Here is a 15613-nt window from a genome sequence, read left to right as displayed (position 1 = left end):
CAGTGCCCTGGGACAGCTCAGGAGAGCAGGGAAATGGGGAAACGTGGGAGTGTGGTGGGTCTGGTGCCCAGGGTGGCACTGGCAGGGATGGGTTTGGTGCCCAGGATGGCAACAATGGGTTTGGTACCCAGGGTGGCACTGGCAGTGGCGGGTTTGGTGCCCTGGGGTGGCAGTGACAGGTTTGGTGCCCAAGGTGGCACTGGCAGCGATGGGTTTGGTGCCTGGGGTGATAATGACAGGTTTGGTGCCCAGGGTGGCACTGGCAGGGTTGGGTTTGGTGCCCGGGGTGATAATGACAGGTTTGGTGCCCAGGGTGGCACTGGCAGGGATGGGTTTGGTGCCCTGGGGTGATAATGACAGGTTTGGTGCCCAGGATGGAACTGGCAGGGATGGGTTTGGTGCCCAGGATGGCAACGATGGGTTTGGTACCCAGGGTGGCACTGGCAGTGGCAGGTTTGGTGCCCTGGGGTGACACTGGCAGGGACAGGTTTGGTGCCCAGGGTGACACTGGCAGTGATGGGTTTGGTGCCCAGGATGGCAACGATGGGTTTGGTACCCGCAGTGACAGGTTTGGTGCCCAGGATGAAACTGTCAGGATGGGTTTGGTGCCCAGGATGGCAACGATGGGTTTGGTACCCAGGGTGACACTGGCAGGGACAGGTTTGGTGCCCTGGGTGACACTGGCAGGACGTGTCTGGCTGGACCCACATCCGTGTCTGTGGGGGGATCCTGCCAGAGCAGGGTCTGAACCCCACGGGGCTCACAGGGATGGGATTTCCTGCACAGAGGGGGAACCTGTGGGGTGGGATTTGGGGTTTAAGAATGGGGGCACTGGGGATGCCCGGGCTGGGCTGTGCTGGCCAGGGCATGAGGGAAAGGGGAAAGGAGAAAGGGGAAAGGGGAAAGGGAAAGGGAAAGGGAAAGGGAAAGGGAAAGGGAAAGGGAAAGGGAAAGGGAAAGGGAAAGGGAAAGAAGGGAGAGGAAAACGGAAAGCTGCTCTCCCACTGCCACCTTGTGCCTGAAAACCAAAAAACAGCCTGGCTGGTCTGCAGGGCTGTCACAGGGGATGGCAAAGTCCAGGACATCTCTACGGGGCTGGAATTCCCAAATGGGGCCAGAAATGACTTTTGGATGAGGCTCTCCCAGACCTGCCCCTGCTGAGAGCGTGGCTTTAGGTGAAAATTTACCCGGGCAGGCTAAGCCTGTCTTCCCTAAAGGTTTAAAAATGCTTTTTGTTCACCCCAGCTGAGGGGGCACAGAGCTGGAGGCTGTGCCCAGGCACCCTCAGGGTACAGCTCCCTGTGCCAGGGCCTTCCTTCCCTGCCCCACAGGAACAATTCCTTCCCAATATCTAATCTAAATCTCTCATTTTTTAATTTAAATCTGTTCCCCTCTGTCCTGTCAGTATCTGCCCATATCAAAAGTCCCTTTCCCTCTTTTTTATGAACCCCCTTTAGGCTCTGGAAGGGGCTCTGATGTGTCTCTGGAGCCTTCCCCTCTCCAGGTGAGCACCCCCAGCTCTGCCAGCCTGGCACCTGGAGCATCCTCATGGCTTCTTCAGGATTCCAGCAGCTCCATGTCCTGTCTCTCAATGTCTGCAATAACAGGCAAGGAGGAAAGCCTGACCTCTGAGAGCTCCGTGGTGGGACACAAGGGAGGGCTGGAAGTCTCTGGGGAAAACTGGAATCTGGGGCAGCCAGAGGTCACACAGTGCTGTGCAAGCTGCAAAAGCATCAGCACTGGGAATTCCTGGGTCTTGACAGCCTTGGACTTTTCCAGCACAGAAATCCTGTGAGCTTCCAGAACTCTGCCTGAACTACTTGGGAGCTCTTTATTAGAGACATCTCTGCACACCATAAGTGACAGGGAGGACTTCAAAAAGGGGGAAAGGAACCCAGGAGGAGACACAAGAAGGGAGGAATTATAAATCTGCCCTTTGGAAAGAGCATCTGGGGCAAAAGGCCTGAAATTCCCAAACCAGACACCCCTGGAGCACCCAGAGGGATGATCCTGTCCTATGGCTCAGGGACAAACCCCAGGGAAATCTGGATTTCCTCTGCAGCCAGTGCCAGATCCCTGCTCACAGTGTGGGGCACAGGCTGAAGGATGGGGTGTCCTGGGTTGGGCTCTGCCTTCCCCAAGGAAAGCCCAGATTCCCTTGGGAGCAGGGGGGTTCCAAAGCCTCTGGGAGAGGCACTGCAGGCAGTCCATGGTGTGGTGATCATCCATGGTGTGGTGATTATCCATGGTGTGGTGATTATCCATGGTGTGGTGGTTATCCCTGGTGTGGTGGTTATCCATGGGTTGGTGATTATCCATGGGTTGGTGGTTATCCATGGTGTGGTGGTTATCCATAGTGTGGTGGTTATACATGGGGTGGTGTTTATCCATGGGATGGTGATTATCCATGGTGTGGTGGTTATCCCTGGTGTGGTGGTTATCCATGGTGTGGTGGTTATCCATAGTGTGGTGGTTATCCATGATGTGGTGATTATCCATGGGGTGGTGGTTATCCATGGTGTGGTGGTTATCCATGGTGTGGTGGTTATCCATGGGGTGGTGGTTATCCATAGTGTGGTGGTTATCCATGGTGTGGTGGTTATCCATGGGGTGGTGATTATCCATGGGGTGGTGGTTATCCAACCCCTGGGAATGAGAGAGGGGGAGATGGGAGTGGGGCTGGGCTGGGGTTGGAGCTTCACTTGGAAGGCTTGGAATGGCAGAGAGGGGGCTTGGGGCTGCCTAAAGGACTTGCAGGGCTGCTGCAGAGAGTCTTTGCCTCCAGCAGCACCTCCCAGCTCTGGGACCCCCTTGGGGCCAGGGTGGGCAATCCCAGGGGCATGGGAAGGGAATCCCTACCTGAGCTGTCCTGGAGGTGCTGAGCAGGAGCTTCCATTGGGGAAAAAAACCTTTAAATGGCTTTAGAACTTTTTCATAGTTAAGAAAGTCCTTGTAGATGACAGAATCATGGAATATCCTGAGTTGAGTGGGACCCCCAGGGATCATCCAATGCAGCCCTTGGCTGAGGATGCCACCCTGGGCATCCCTGGCAGCTCCTGGAGCTCTGGCAACCTCGGGGCTGGGACCATTCCCTGGGCAGTACCCAGCACCCTCTGGTGGAAGAACCTTTCCCTGGGCAGCCCCTTCCAGAGCCTGACCACCCTTTCCAGGAAGAAATTCCCCCTGATGCCCAGCCTGCCCTCCTGGGGCCTGTGGGGAGCCCCTGCCTGGTCTGAGGTGTGAGGTGTGACCTCCCCACACCACTCCAGGCTCAGGAGGAGTGGAACAGCCCCCACTCACTGACAGCTCAGGTCTGTCGGGTTAAGCTGAAAAATACAAAATAAATGTAATTAAAGTGTTAAAAATAACACTTTATAACAAAAATAAAGTAACTAAGAAGTGTTTTAAAAACTTTTATTCTATTTTTAGCCTCATATAAAAAGTAAAATAATAGAAATGTTATAATTTACACTATCACAATCAAAAATTATTTCTTAATTATAGTATAAGTGTTTCTTAGCCTATCAACTTTTGTTACACTATGTTGTAAATACTTTAATTATCTAAAATTACTTTTTATAAGCCTTACTACAATACATCTTTTATAGTTCTATTTCTCTAAAAATATTAGTCTTATTTATAAAACTGTCTTTTAAAACTTATTTCTGATTCCATTTACATAATAATATATCAATATATATCAATATTAATATTAATATTAATATGTAGTAATGTTATTTTAGATGTAATATTAATATATTAAAATGTATTAATAATATTCTATTAAATTTAATGATTTTATGAAATGTATTATAATAATGAAAATTATAATGATTTATTATACATTTAATATTTATTTAAATATTATTAATATTTCTCCTATTTTTATGATATTTCTCCTATTGTATAATATTTCTAAGTCAACATTTCTTCTCTCAAAGTTTACATACACATACATGCTATGTGAACCTTCTATTAAACTTTAAAAATTCTCTACAATTCCCACAAGGTCTTCCTCACTGGAACTTTTCCCTGCTGAAAAAATCCTCAAATTAAACATCAGTAGAGGCAGATTTATGGGACTGGAGGCCTGAAACACCAACAAGCAGCACAAAGAATTCCAGCTGTGCTCAACCCCAGGCTCTGCTCCTCCAGGGGCGCTCCTGCATGGAAGAAACACCCCCAGAATCCAATTCCCAGGGGGTTCGTGGTGACTCCCAAGGGTGGCACAGCTGGCCTGGCACCCCTGTGTTAGCGTTCAGAAACACACAATCACGAGAATGATTATATGCAGGTGCTTTTATTGAAGAGCTCTGGGTGTCAGGGGTACCAACCCAAATCTGACTCCGATACGGATTCGGGATGAACATGTTTTTATATTCTATCGTTATATAAGTTTCATGTTAATTATTAAATTTATATTGTTCTATTGTATACATAGATTTCAGCCAAGCATGGGCTCCTCGTGGCCCCCCTCAAACTTTTAACATAGTTTCTCATTATTCTTCTTATGATTATACAAAATTATATTTAATTACTAAACAATCATCACATCTAACAATTATACGATTTATCATACTGCTTACACAGGTGCAACTTCACATGATCTGGCAAAACACAAAGCCTAACATTTTCAGAGTCTATCTTTAACATTTTTCCAGGGCCCCACTATCACCTGCAGCTCCAGGCTTGTGCATTTGTGCTGTGAAACCAGGAGTCATCCCCTGGAATCTGCAGGACCTCACCTGGCACAGGTGGGTGTGTGCAGCTTTCCGAGGGCAGGGGCAGCTGATGCTGTCTGGGGAGATCTTCCCTCCTGGTTTCTGATCCCAGAGTTTCTTTAGAGGAGCCGTTCATCCAGCCAGGACCTCTCCTGCCCTTCCCAAACAAACGTGGTTTTACTTCCCACCACGAGAGGTCTCAAGGAACCGAAAGAAAAAAATCCAGTTGGAAAATGCGTCCAGGAGCAAGGCTGGAAGCAGCCGGTGCCCGAGCTGGGCAGGAAAGGTCCCGTCCTCTCCCAGGTGAGACTTCCAACACATCCCTGGCTGCTGGGATTGGGTCCTTGGGGTGAGATCCCCAACTTTCCCAGCGGCTGTGGGAAAGCTGAGGTGCTTTGGGAACTCTTCAAGGGAAGAACCAAATTAGGGGAAAAGCAAATTACAGGACCAGGATACACCAACACAGCTGTGGTGAGGTTGTTCCTCCTCAGTGTTCAGGGGGTCTCCAGTGGCTGGGATCAAATGTCCAATTTTCAGCTTTTGCCCCTTTCCAGCCAAAAGGGGCTCGTTCTGTGCCCACAACCCCCTTAGGAGGATAAACACATTCCTGTTAACACATTCCTGATAAACACATTACTGTTAACACATTCCTGATAAACACATTCCTGTTAATAGAGAATCCTGGGATGGTTTGGGTTGGAAGGACCTCAAAGCCCATCCAGTGCCACCCCTGCCATGGCAGGTACCCCTCCCACTGTCCCAGGTGCTCCCAGCCCTGTCCAGCCTGGCCTTGGGCACTGCCAGGGATCCAGGGGCAGCCCCAGCTGCTCTGGGCACCCTGTGCCAGGGCCTGCCCACCCTCACAGGGAACAATTCCTAATTCTCAATATCCCATCCATCCTTGCCCTCTGGCAGTGGGAGCCATTCCCTGTGTCCTGTCCCTCCATCCCTTGTCCCCAGCCCCTCTCCAGCTCTCCTGGAGCCCTGCAAGGGGCTCTGAGATCTCTCCAAAACCTTTTCATCTCTACCCTGAAGAGCCCCACCTCTGCCAGCCTGGCTCCAGAGGGACTCCAGCTCCTGGAATATCTCTGTGGCCTCCTTTGGATTCATTCCACCACGTCTTTCTTGTGCTGGGGGCAGCTGTTGCTTTCTTTCCTCTAGAAACCGAAGACCACTGAAGAAATTTTTCCTCCCATCCAGCCCCAACCTGCTCTGGTGTAAATGGTATTTGAGAAAGTCCCTCTGTGCCAAGAGTTGTGGATGGGTCACCTTGTCCCTCCCCTGGCATCTCCATATTCCCCTGGCTCCCAAAGATATTGGCTGAGTCTAAGGCAGAAATCAGGATTTGTGCTGATCTTTGAGTTTGGAACTCTTTAGAGAGGGTTTGTAGCAGTGGAAGTCATTCCAGACTAATCAATCATTCCTTTCTAATCAATACTTCAGCAGTTGAAAGAATTGCTTTAAAGGGCCTCGAGGGACAGAGCTCAGTCCATGTAAACACTGCTATTGTCCTACCCTGATCCTCATTAATCCACTTGGACACCTCTGAGCCACTGCTTGTGACAGCAGGTCAGGGTCTGAGAGAGGTCCTACAGGAGACAACTTTCCAGGGGACTCAGGCAGTCCTTCAGCCACTGAGTAACCTCAGCAAGGGGCAGAAAATTCAGTTCTGAGCAGTGATTTCAGCTCTTAGTGTCACTGTTACATTTTCTGAAAAATCTCTTCGCCAAGATTTCTTCTCCTGGAAAGCTGAGAAGCCTCAGAGAAGAATGAAAACAATAATTATCTGATTGCTTCTCTTGTTTTGCTGCTTTGGAATGTGGTTGGAGGCTGTTTATCCAACAGGTGATTGTTTGATTGGTTTCATGTAAATTGTTTTAACTTAATAACCAATCACTGTCCAGCTGTGTCAGGACTCTGGCAGTAGTCACAGGTTTTCATTATTATCTTTGTAACCTTCTGTCTGTATATTTCTCTATTCTTTAGTATCATATCATCATATCATATCATATCATATCATATCATATCATATCATATCATATCATATATCATAATAAATTAGCCTTCTAAGAACATGGAGTCAGATTCTCAATTCCTCCTTTGTAGCCATGATATTTTCTGAAGAATCCTTTCCTTAGGATTTTTTCTCCTGAGAAGCTGAGAGACCTCAGGAACAAAATGTAAACAATGATTATCTGCTGCTGTGGAATGCAACAGGTGCATCTGTGATTGGTCTCATGTGGTTGTTTCTAATTAATGGCCAATCACAGTCAGCTGTCTCAGACTGTCTCGGTCAGTCACAGGATTTTGTTATCATTCCATTATTTCCTTTCCTTGCTAGCCTTCTGATGAAATCCTTTCTTCTATTATTTTAATATAAGTTTTATACAGTTTTAATATAATAGATATCATAGAATAATAAATCAAGCCTTCCAAAACATGGAGCCAAGATCTTTGTCTCTTCCCTCATCCTGGGACCCCTGTGAACACCACCACACTCCTTCATCCTGGGGACCCTGAAAATATCACACATTGATTTCAGCCCTGCCTTGCAAGGTGTACCCTGACCAACACAGAGACAGAGACAGGAGCACCGTGTGGTTGTTCCAGAGAGTTCCCTTATTCCAGCACCCTGCCAAGGAGGCCAGGGACAGCAGCTCCCTCCCGAACAGAGCAGAAACTGGGGTTTTTAGAGGTTTTTATGGGGAAAATCAGGGGTGGTACAAAGGGGAAAAAGCAATGGGTCCCAACAAATCTACATGGGCTTCCAAAGCATGCTGGGAACTCACCATGACCAAGGAGGATTTCTCAATCCAGGAGGGTTTGAGATGATTTTATTATAACCCATTCAAGGGATACCTCTCCAAGGGAGAGGGTTGGCATGCTTGTGTGTCTCCACAACTCCTCCTGCTGTATTTAGTAAAAAGGCATCCCCAACAGCTCTTTTAAAACAACATAAAAGGCATGAGGACATAAGACAATAAGAATCACAATAAAAAGCCATAAAGTACCCTTAACTAAAGATGAAAGCTATCCAGTTAATCCCCACTGTCTGAAAAGTTCACTAAAGATGAAACTCATCCAGTTAATCCCCATTGGCTGATAAATTCATTGACCCAGTCTGGTGCTGTGGTTTGTGCGGAGGGCTGGGGCCAGCAGTGGCATTTGAACCTCACCAAGGCTTTGTGAGGGGGCCAGGAGTGCACTGCAGCATTTCTCTTCTCCTTCTCTCTTCCCCTTCTCTGGGCTTTTCCTTGGCATTGTGGGGCCCTGGTGCCCAGGGTAGGGAGTCACCTGCCCTCTGCTCTCTCTGTCTGTCACAGCAGGAGCAGACTGGGCTGGGTGCTCCCTGAGAATTCAGTCCAGGATCCCTGGAGAAGGTGCTGGCACCCCTGGCATGGTGATTCCATGGGCATGGATGCCATCATTAGCAGGAAAACTCTGCCTCAGCGCCTGAGGCCCTTTGAGTGAGGGGTTTTCACTTTCAGAGCCCACAGATCTCTGCCAATCCCTGCTGGGCTCTGGGATCTGAGCAGAGCTGTGGGAAGCAGAGCTCAGCCACCAAAGGTGCTGGGTGCAGGCAGGGGTGACAGCCTGAGGACAGGGAGGGGACAGAGACAAGCTGGATTAAGTGGTGGTTGTTGAAGAGCCCAGATCTGGATTGGATTCCTGAATGAAAACACCCATTATCCCCAGGGAGACCTTCCAGGGCCTGAAGGGGGTCCAGGAGAGCTGGAGAGGGGCTGGGGACAAGGGATGGAGGGACAGGACACAGGGAATGGCTTCACATTTACAGAGTGGGGTTAGGTGGGATATTGGGAATTAGGAATTGTCCCTATGAGGGTGGGCAGGCCCTGGCACTGGGGGCCCAGAGCAGCTGGGGCTGCCCCTGGATCCCTGGCAGTGCCCAAGGCCAGGCTGGACAGGGCTGGGAGCACCTGGGACAGTGGGAGGTGTCCCTGCCATGGCAGGGGTGGGATGGGATGAGCTTTAAGGTCCCTTCCACCCTAAACCATTCCTCAGTTCTGTGTCAGCCCCTTCTGAGGGGATCTGGCAGGGGATGAGGCCCTGCTGGGGCAGAGCCTTTTCCTATGGACAAGGCCTGTCCAGCTCCATGGGATTTCTTCCAGCCCTGGGCTCCTGCAGGGCTGAGGCAGCATTTCCATGGAGGCCAGCACTGATAAACTGAGATTATCCTGCATCCTGCATTGACAGCCTGTTATGGTTGCAGGGCCCAGAAGGAATGCCAGGAATTGGCTCTTTGGAGGACAAAGTGGGAATGAAGAGCACAAAAAGGATGTTTTTGCCCAAAGGTGCCATCTCTTCATGCTGCAATCAGAGAAGACCACAGCTACAGCAGGAATTGTGTGCTCTGGGACATCCCAGAGACTCTGGAGGTGCCCCCTTCCTTTTTTTCAGTGATCCTGCTCACTTCAGACATCCTGGGGCTCTTTTCTCACTGTGCCTTGGCCATTTTCCAAAGCAGCAAAGGATGCAGGCCGTGATCCTTTCCGAGAGAGCAGCTCCAAGGGCTGTGATAAAAGCTGGGAGCTCTGTGCTGTTGTTGGTGTGATATCAGCCCACACAAAGGGCTGTTCTCCGTGCCCAGGCTGGAATTGGAATCACTCAGCCGTTGCATGTAAAGCCCTGCCTTTGACAGAGCTGCCCAGAAAGGCTCACACTTTGCACACAGATTATTGTCAGGAGTGCAGTGGGAGTGCAGTGAACCTGCTCTGGAATCAGTCCTGACTGGCACAGCCAGAGCTCCACGCAGGGGGGCATCTCCTCTTACCACTAGATGTCATAAACTGTTTTTTTTCCCACATTTTCAGAACCTGCTTTCTGTGCTTTCAGCTGCTCCATCACTTGATGAAGGCAGTCACGTTGATAATCCCTGAATAAACTCCTCTTTTTTGGATTTTGGGCATTTTTTCCCCTCTAAGTCATGCTTAGCTTCACGCTTTTTTTCCCACCTCGCACACACGTGCCAGCACATTCTTGCTGCCATGCTGCAAATGCCACACTGTGGCACGCCTGCTGCAAGCTCTGAGCTCTTTTGGGCTTTGATTTGCATTTTTAAACTTTCAGCTGCTCCAGCATCTTCCCTGAGAGTGGTGGTGACATTCCTGTTCTGTTGCTGAGCAGAAAAAATGGTGAGTTTTGGCTTTTCTCAGTTAAGTCCAGCTCAGAGCTCGTTGTGTGTCCGTTCTGTGCTGAGTCTGGGAAGGTAAAACTCAGCCCAGCCCTCCCAGGGGAGGCTGCATTTTGTCCAGAGGTGGTGACTCCTGGCAGGGGCACTGGGAGTGGCCCAACAAACCCCTCTGCTCTGGAGCCAGGCTGGGAGAGCTGGGGGTGCTCACCTGGAGAAGAGAAGGCTCCAGGGAGAGCTCAGAGCCCCTTGCAGGGCCTGAAGGGGCTCCAGGAGAGCTGGAGAGGGACTGGGGACAGGGGATGGAGGGACAGGACACAGGGAATGGCTCCCACTGCCAGAGGGCAGGGATGGATGGGATATTGGGCAGGAATTCTTTGCTGTGAGCCCCTGGCACAGGTTGCCCAGAGCAGCCCCTGGATCCCTGGCAGTGCCCAAGGCCAGGCTGATCACTGATCATTGGGGCTTGGAGCAGCCTGGGACAGTGGGAGGTGCTCCTGCCATGGCAGGGGTGGCACTGGATGGGCTTTAAGGTCCCTGCAATCCAAAGCATTCCATGATCCTCTGTGTCCCAGCTTTTTCAGAGCTGGAGAAGCTGTGCTGACCAAGTAGGACAAAAAAATCAATTGCCACACTTTACCCTGGTTTAATCTGAGGCCAGGCACTGTAAAACCCCTGCTCTAAGCTCACCTAACAGATAGCCAAGACTCCCCCTGAATTGTTTCTGGGAGATCTCCAGATCCCCAATGGAAAAGCACATATTTGTATGTGAGGTGAGCTTTGCTTTGCGAGGTGTTGGCCCTGCACACCTGGGAGAGATCAAACATTCCTGAAGGCCCAATTACAGATCCAAGACAAATGCTGAGCTAAAAAAATAAGGGCAGAAAACCTCCTCCTGCTCTTTCATCTGTGGTGCTTCCTCAGAACTGTTCTATTTCCCTAAGGAAAAAGAACTGGGGAATATAACAGAAGGAAAAGGCAAATGAAGTCGTGCTGCTTCTTCAGAGCAAACAGGCTGCAAGGATCTGAAATGCAACCTTTGTTTTTCCAGAATATCCACCTTGCAGCCCAGAGCACTGGGAAGCTTTAGGAATGTCTGACAGTCTGAACAGGTTTCTTTTACCCCACACAGATTCAGGAAGGGTCTGGGGATGGGGTCTCTCCAGGCCTTCTGGTGTTCCCAGATGTTGCTTCAGGTGGGGAGAGCACAGGAAGTGCTGGAACACAGCAACAGTGCCTCACAAAACCATGGAATCAGTAAGGCTGGAAAAAACCTCAGACTCCCTCAAGCCCAGCTGTGAACCCAGCAATGCCAAAGCCACCTCTAATCCATGTCCCCAGCATGTCTCTGGCCTCAGTGTGGCAGAGGACAGATGGAACCAGCCGTGGCCGAGGGATCTGTGTCCTCAACAGCTCCAGGGCCTGGGCTGTCACTGCAGTGTCCCTGCAGTGTCCCCATCCCAGTTCCAGGGCCTGGGCTGTCACTGCAGTGTCCCTGCACTCTCCATTCCCACTCTGGGGACTGGGCTGTCCCTGCATGTCCCTCCCCTCCAGCCTGCTGTCCCTGCACTGTTCATCCACTGCTCCTGTCCCTGCCTCCAGGGTCTGGACTGTCTCTGCACTGTCCCTGCCCTGTCCCCATCCCAGCTCCAGGGCCTGGGCTGTCCCTGCACTGTCCCCATTCCAGCTCCAGGGCCTGGGCTGTCCCTGCACTCCCCATCCCAGCTCCAGGGCCTGGGCTGTCCCTGCACTGTCCCCTTTCCTGGGGCTGGTTCTGAGGCAGGGCTCTGGGACAGCCCAGCCCCACATGTGGGATTTTAGTCTTGGACTGGTAACAAAGAAGGAAAAATCACTTTAGGGAGTCAGTTTTGAAATGGATGGAGTTGAATGAACTGAGGAGCTCAAGTTGCTCTGGATGTTGCTCCAATGTTTCTGTGGATGGATGTGGAAAGGATGGAAGGAAATGTCTCCACTAACCCAGAGAGACCTTCAGGAGCAGGGCTGTTGGTCTGACCTGGCTGCCAAGTCCATGAACAAGCTCATTCTGGAAGACAGCTGAAGGAGGCAGGACTGGTTCTCATGGATAGGATGGATTTATTGGAGTTAATTTCCAAAGATAAACACAATTATCTGAACTGTTCATTACCCACGAATTATCTCCATGGAGTGTGGTTCCCCAGGATGGAAGATTTGCTCTGTCAGAAGTTTCAGAAATATCAAAATAAACCAAACAAGCCCACAAACTCAGAACAACAAGGGAAGCAAACCTGCCATAATTAAGTCCCAAGGGATGCTTATTCCCAGCTCGATGGAGAAATTAAGTCAATACAATGGAATGGTTAAATATTGACTGAGCTGTAATATTTAATCAAGAAGGATTCATACTGCTCCTCTTTCAAAAGAGCTTGAGCTGCTTGTTTTATTGGCTTTTTAATCAATGTTTTAATTATATCGGTGCTCTAATTTCATAATAAGCTTACATTAATTAAGACAACTCTTCTATATGCAGAGAGTAATAGGAAAACCAAACCAAATAAGAGGAATGTGTCGTTTTCCTGCTCCAGAAGAGACTGAGGCTGTGCTGTTTACACTCATTTACTCTGGCAAAGGGAAATGATACCAGGAATTTGTGGGACTCAGAGTGACCACGAATTCTTTATTTATGTTTAGGGCAGCTCTGCTTCTGATTCAGTGAAGAATTAGTGGAAATAAGCACGTAGCCAAGGTTGTGCCAGATGTGTACCAAGCTGTGCATCAGATTACAGGGGAAAAAAAGTATTTGGGTATAATGGAAGATAAATGGGGATCTCCCCCAAAATGGACCTTGGAATCTTCTGGTGGATGTCAGCTCTGCCAGAGGGTTGAGGGTGAGTGGAGAGGACTGAGCTGTTTGTTAAACAGGGACATTCTCCCAGGGCTTGGGACACTCACAGGTTCACACAGGCTGGGAAGCATCATTAAGTTTTCCCAGCATTTTTTCCTTCAGATGGGGAGGAGTGGATGGGTTATCCAGGATCAGCAGAGTGTAGGGCACTGCCTGGACCAACAACTCATTAAACTGCTGATTAGCACTGCTGATTAGCACTGCCCCTCATTAAACTGCTGATTAACACTGCTGATAAGCACTGCCCATGCCTCACTGCCACTGTCAAAAACCAGTGGCTGCTCCAGGGTAACCACAGTTAGGATAAAATCCTGGAGGAAAGATGTTAAGTGCTGTGGTTGGAATAAATCAGGGACTGTCTCTGTTCTTTGCCCTCCCCACCTCAGTGGCACTGGGGACACCTCAGGGCCGTGGTGGCCTGTGAGGTGCTTGTGGCTGGACACTTCTCCTGCAGCCTAATTCCTGCTGCAAACACCAATGGAAAAGCAATTCCTCATCTGTTTTTCCAGAGGCAGCAGGCAGGCAGATTCCTCCTGCTGAGCAGCGGCTGGGGAAGGCAGCAGAGTGCTCCTGGTTTGGATCAGGACAGAGTGGGAGCAGCCAGCCCTGCTCCTGAGCCTACCTCAGCATGCCAGGGAAGGAGCGATTCCCTGGGACACAGAGCAGCACTGTCTCAGCCAGAGGCACTAAAACCTTGTGGTGAGATCATGTCTTGGAGCAGGCCATGTTTGGAATGCCAGGAGGATGCTGTTATCCCAGGATTTCTTTGCCATGCAACCAGACCTTTGCAAAGCTGGAGCCTTTGGATACAAAGGATTCTCATTAATGAGGTCACCTTGGCTGGAAGGGCTCCTCTGTCCCTGGGGTCACAGTGACTTTAATAATGCATTATTTCACACTTAGACATGATGCAGACAGAAGAGGATTTGTGTAGCCAATGAGATAAGGTGTCCCAAAAGCATTAAAAAATGTCTGTGACTGTATAAATAAGTTAGTGGGAACTGGAAAGGGATGTGTTGAACTGGCAGCTTTTTGGAGCTGCCCTCAGCTGATGTTGCCACATCTGGTGATTGTCATCTTCTATCAGCGTGAGGAGGCTGTGAGCTGTAAAGGGAAACTGTTTGCCTTGTGAGGATGCTTCATTGATTTTTATTAACACTGGGGTTTAGCTCTACCTGCTGCTGGAAGCTCAGCTCAGCCAGGGGCGTTCTCCAACAATTCTATCACGAATCCTCATGGTCAAACCCAGTGAAAGGGGCAAAAGTATAAACAGCACTGAGCTCCTTCTGCCAGGGTGTGAAGGATGTCTCTATCAGTTACTGAGAGGGCATCAGGTTGTCAGTGTCTCCTAAGCTAAGATTTAAAAGAATTAAATGTTAATGCTCCTTTGGAAGGGTGGCAGTGGTGGAACTGTAGCAATAACAAACAGTGAAGGGATTTCTGCCACACCCTGGTGTGGGGTTCCTGCCTGTGAAAAACGCCAATCACTTGTTTTTTTAAAATTTTAAAAGTTTAATGATAATAAAATTGTAAAAATAGCAATATAATTAGAGTAATAAAAATTTGGACAATTTGGATTAGGACAATATGAGACAATAAAAGCAAAGAGTTACAGACAGTCTGGGTACCTTTTTCTGGCCAACAGAAGCCCAAAAATGGACCCATCTTAACAGATGATTAATCCTTAAAAGCAACAGCCCTGAAGACGCCGTCAGGATTCAGAGGAAGAAGCTGACACTGACCAGACAGAATCCTGTGTTTGAATGGAATTTTTGCATCATGTATGGGATGTATGAATATACATCGTGTCCAGGTGTGTGGTGCCAAAGTCCCAGTGACACCAGAGCAATGTCCCCTGAGTGCCCAGCATGTCCAGGTGTGTGGTGCCAAGGCCCTGGGCAAGGGCTGGGACGAGTGGAATTGTCATTGATTCCCTGGAGGACACTCAGAGTCTCCTTGTGTGGACATGTGGGCACACACCTGAGGGGCCCTCACTTGGTCCTGCCCAGCCAGAGCTCCCACAGCCCCTCTGGAATGTCTGGCATGGCCTGGGAGCGCAGAGGGAAGCAGAGGAAAATCATCCCTGCAGCCATCATGGTGTCCAGCAGCAGCTGTGCCACGGGGCCACTGAGAAGGGGCCCTGGGGCTATGTCAGAGGCTGCTGGGCAGGGATTTCCCTGTCCCTCCTGAGTCCCACACACACCCTGGGTTTGCCTGGGTATGAGGTCAGGTGGATGCCATCAGCTCCCACCAGATCCAGATCCAGCTGCTCCAGGGTAGATCCTCAGTCCCAAACGTTCAGCACCTCCTGCACAGCCAGACATTCCCCTGCTGAGTTCCCCTGCCCTTCCCAAACCCTGACCCCTTTGTCTGGGGGCTCACAGGAGAACAGGACATGTGCTCCTGGCCCTTTCAGCCCCATCCCTTTGGATGCTTAGAGGTGCCTGTCACAGCACCAGCAGCCCTAGTGTCACACTGTGGGAGTGACAATGACCTCTGGGGCTCAGCAAGCCTCACATCCTCCCAGTGCCATCCCACATGTGAGCTCCAGCTGGGCACCAGATTCTCTGGAGAAATTGCCCAGATGGCAGTCAGGAGTTCTTAGGAGAGAATCCCCAAGTGCTGATCCCTGAGGGGCTTTTTGGGGTCCTGGTTCTGACAGGGGGAGGTGCCTCAGCTTTTCCTTTTGCCTTTGCTGCAGCTCTTCTCAGAGATGCTGTAGCACAGCAGGGCTGTTAAAGGAGATGATGTTTAACTGCAGGTTCCTTCCCATCCTTTGATCACCTGAAATGGTTTTATCTTCTCCAGCTCCTCCATAAAGGAGTCTTTATTCATGGACATTGACTCTGATTCGTTTGA

The sequence above is a fragment of the Zonotrichia leucophrys genome, chromosome 19, assembly GCF_028769735.1.
Source record: "Zonotrichia leucophrys gambelii isolate GWCS_2022_RI chromosome 19, RI_Zleu_2.0, whole genome shotgun sequence".
Classification (NCBI taxonomy): domain Eukaryota; kingdom Metazoa; phylum Chordata; class Aves; order Passeriformes; family Passerellidae; genus Zonotrichia; species Zonotrichia leucophrys.
The sequence above is the reverse complement of the archived record's forward strand: the minus strand, read 5'-3'. Positions refer to the sequence as shown.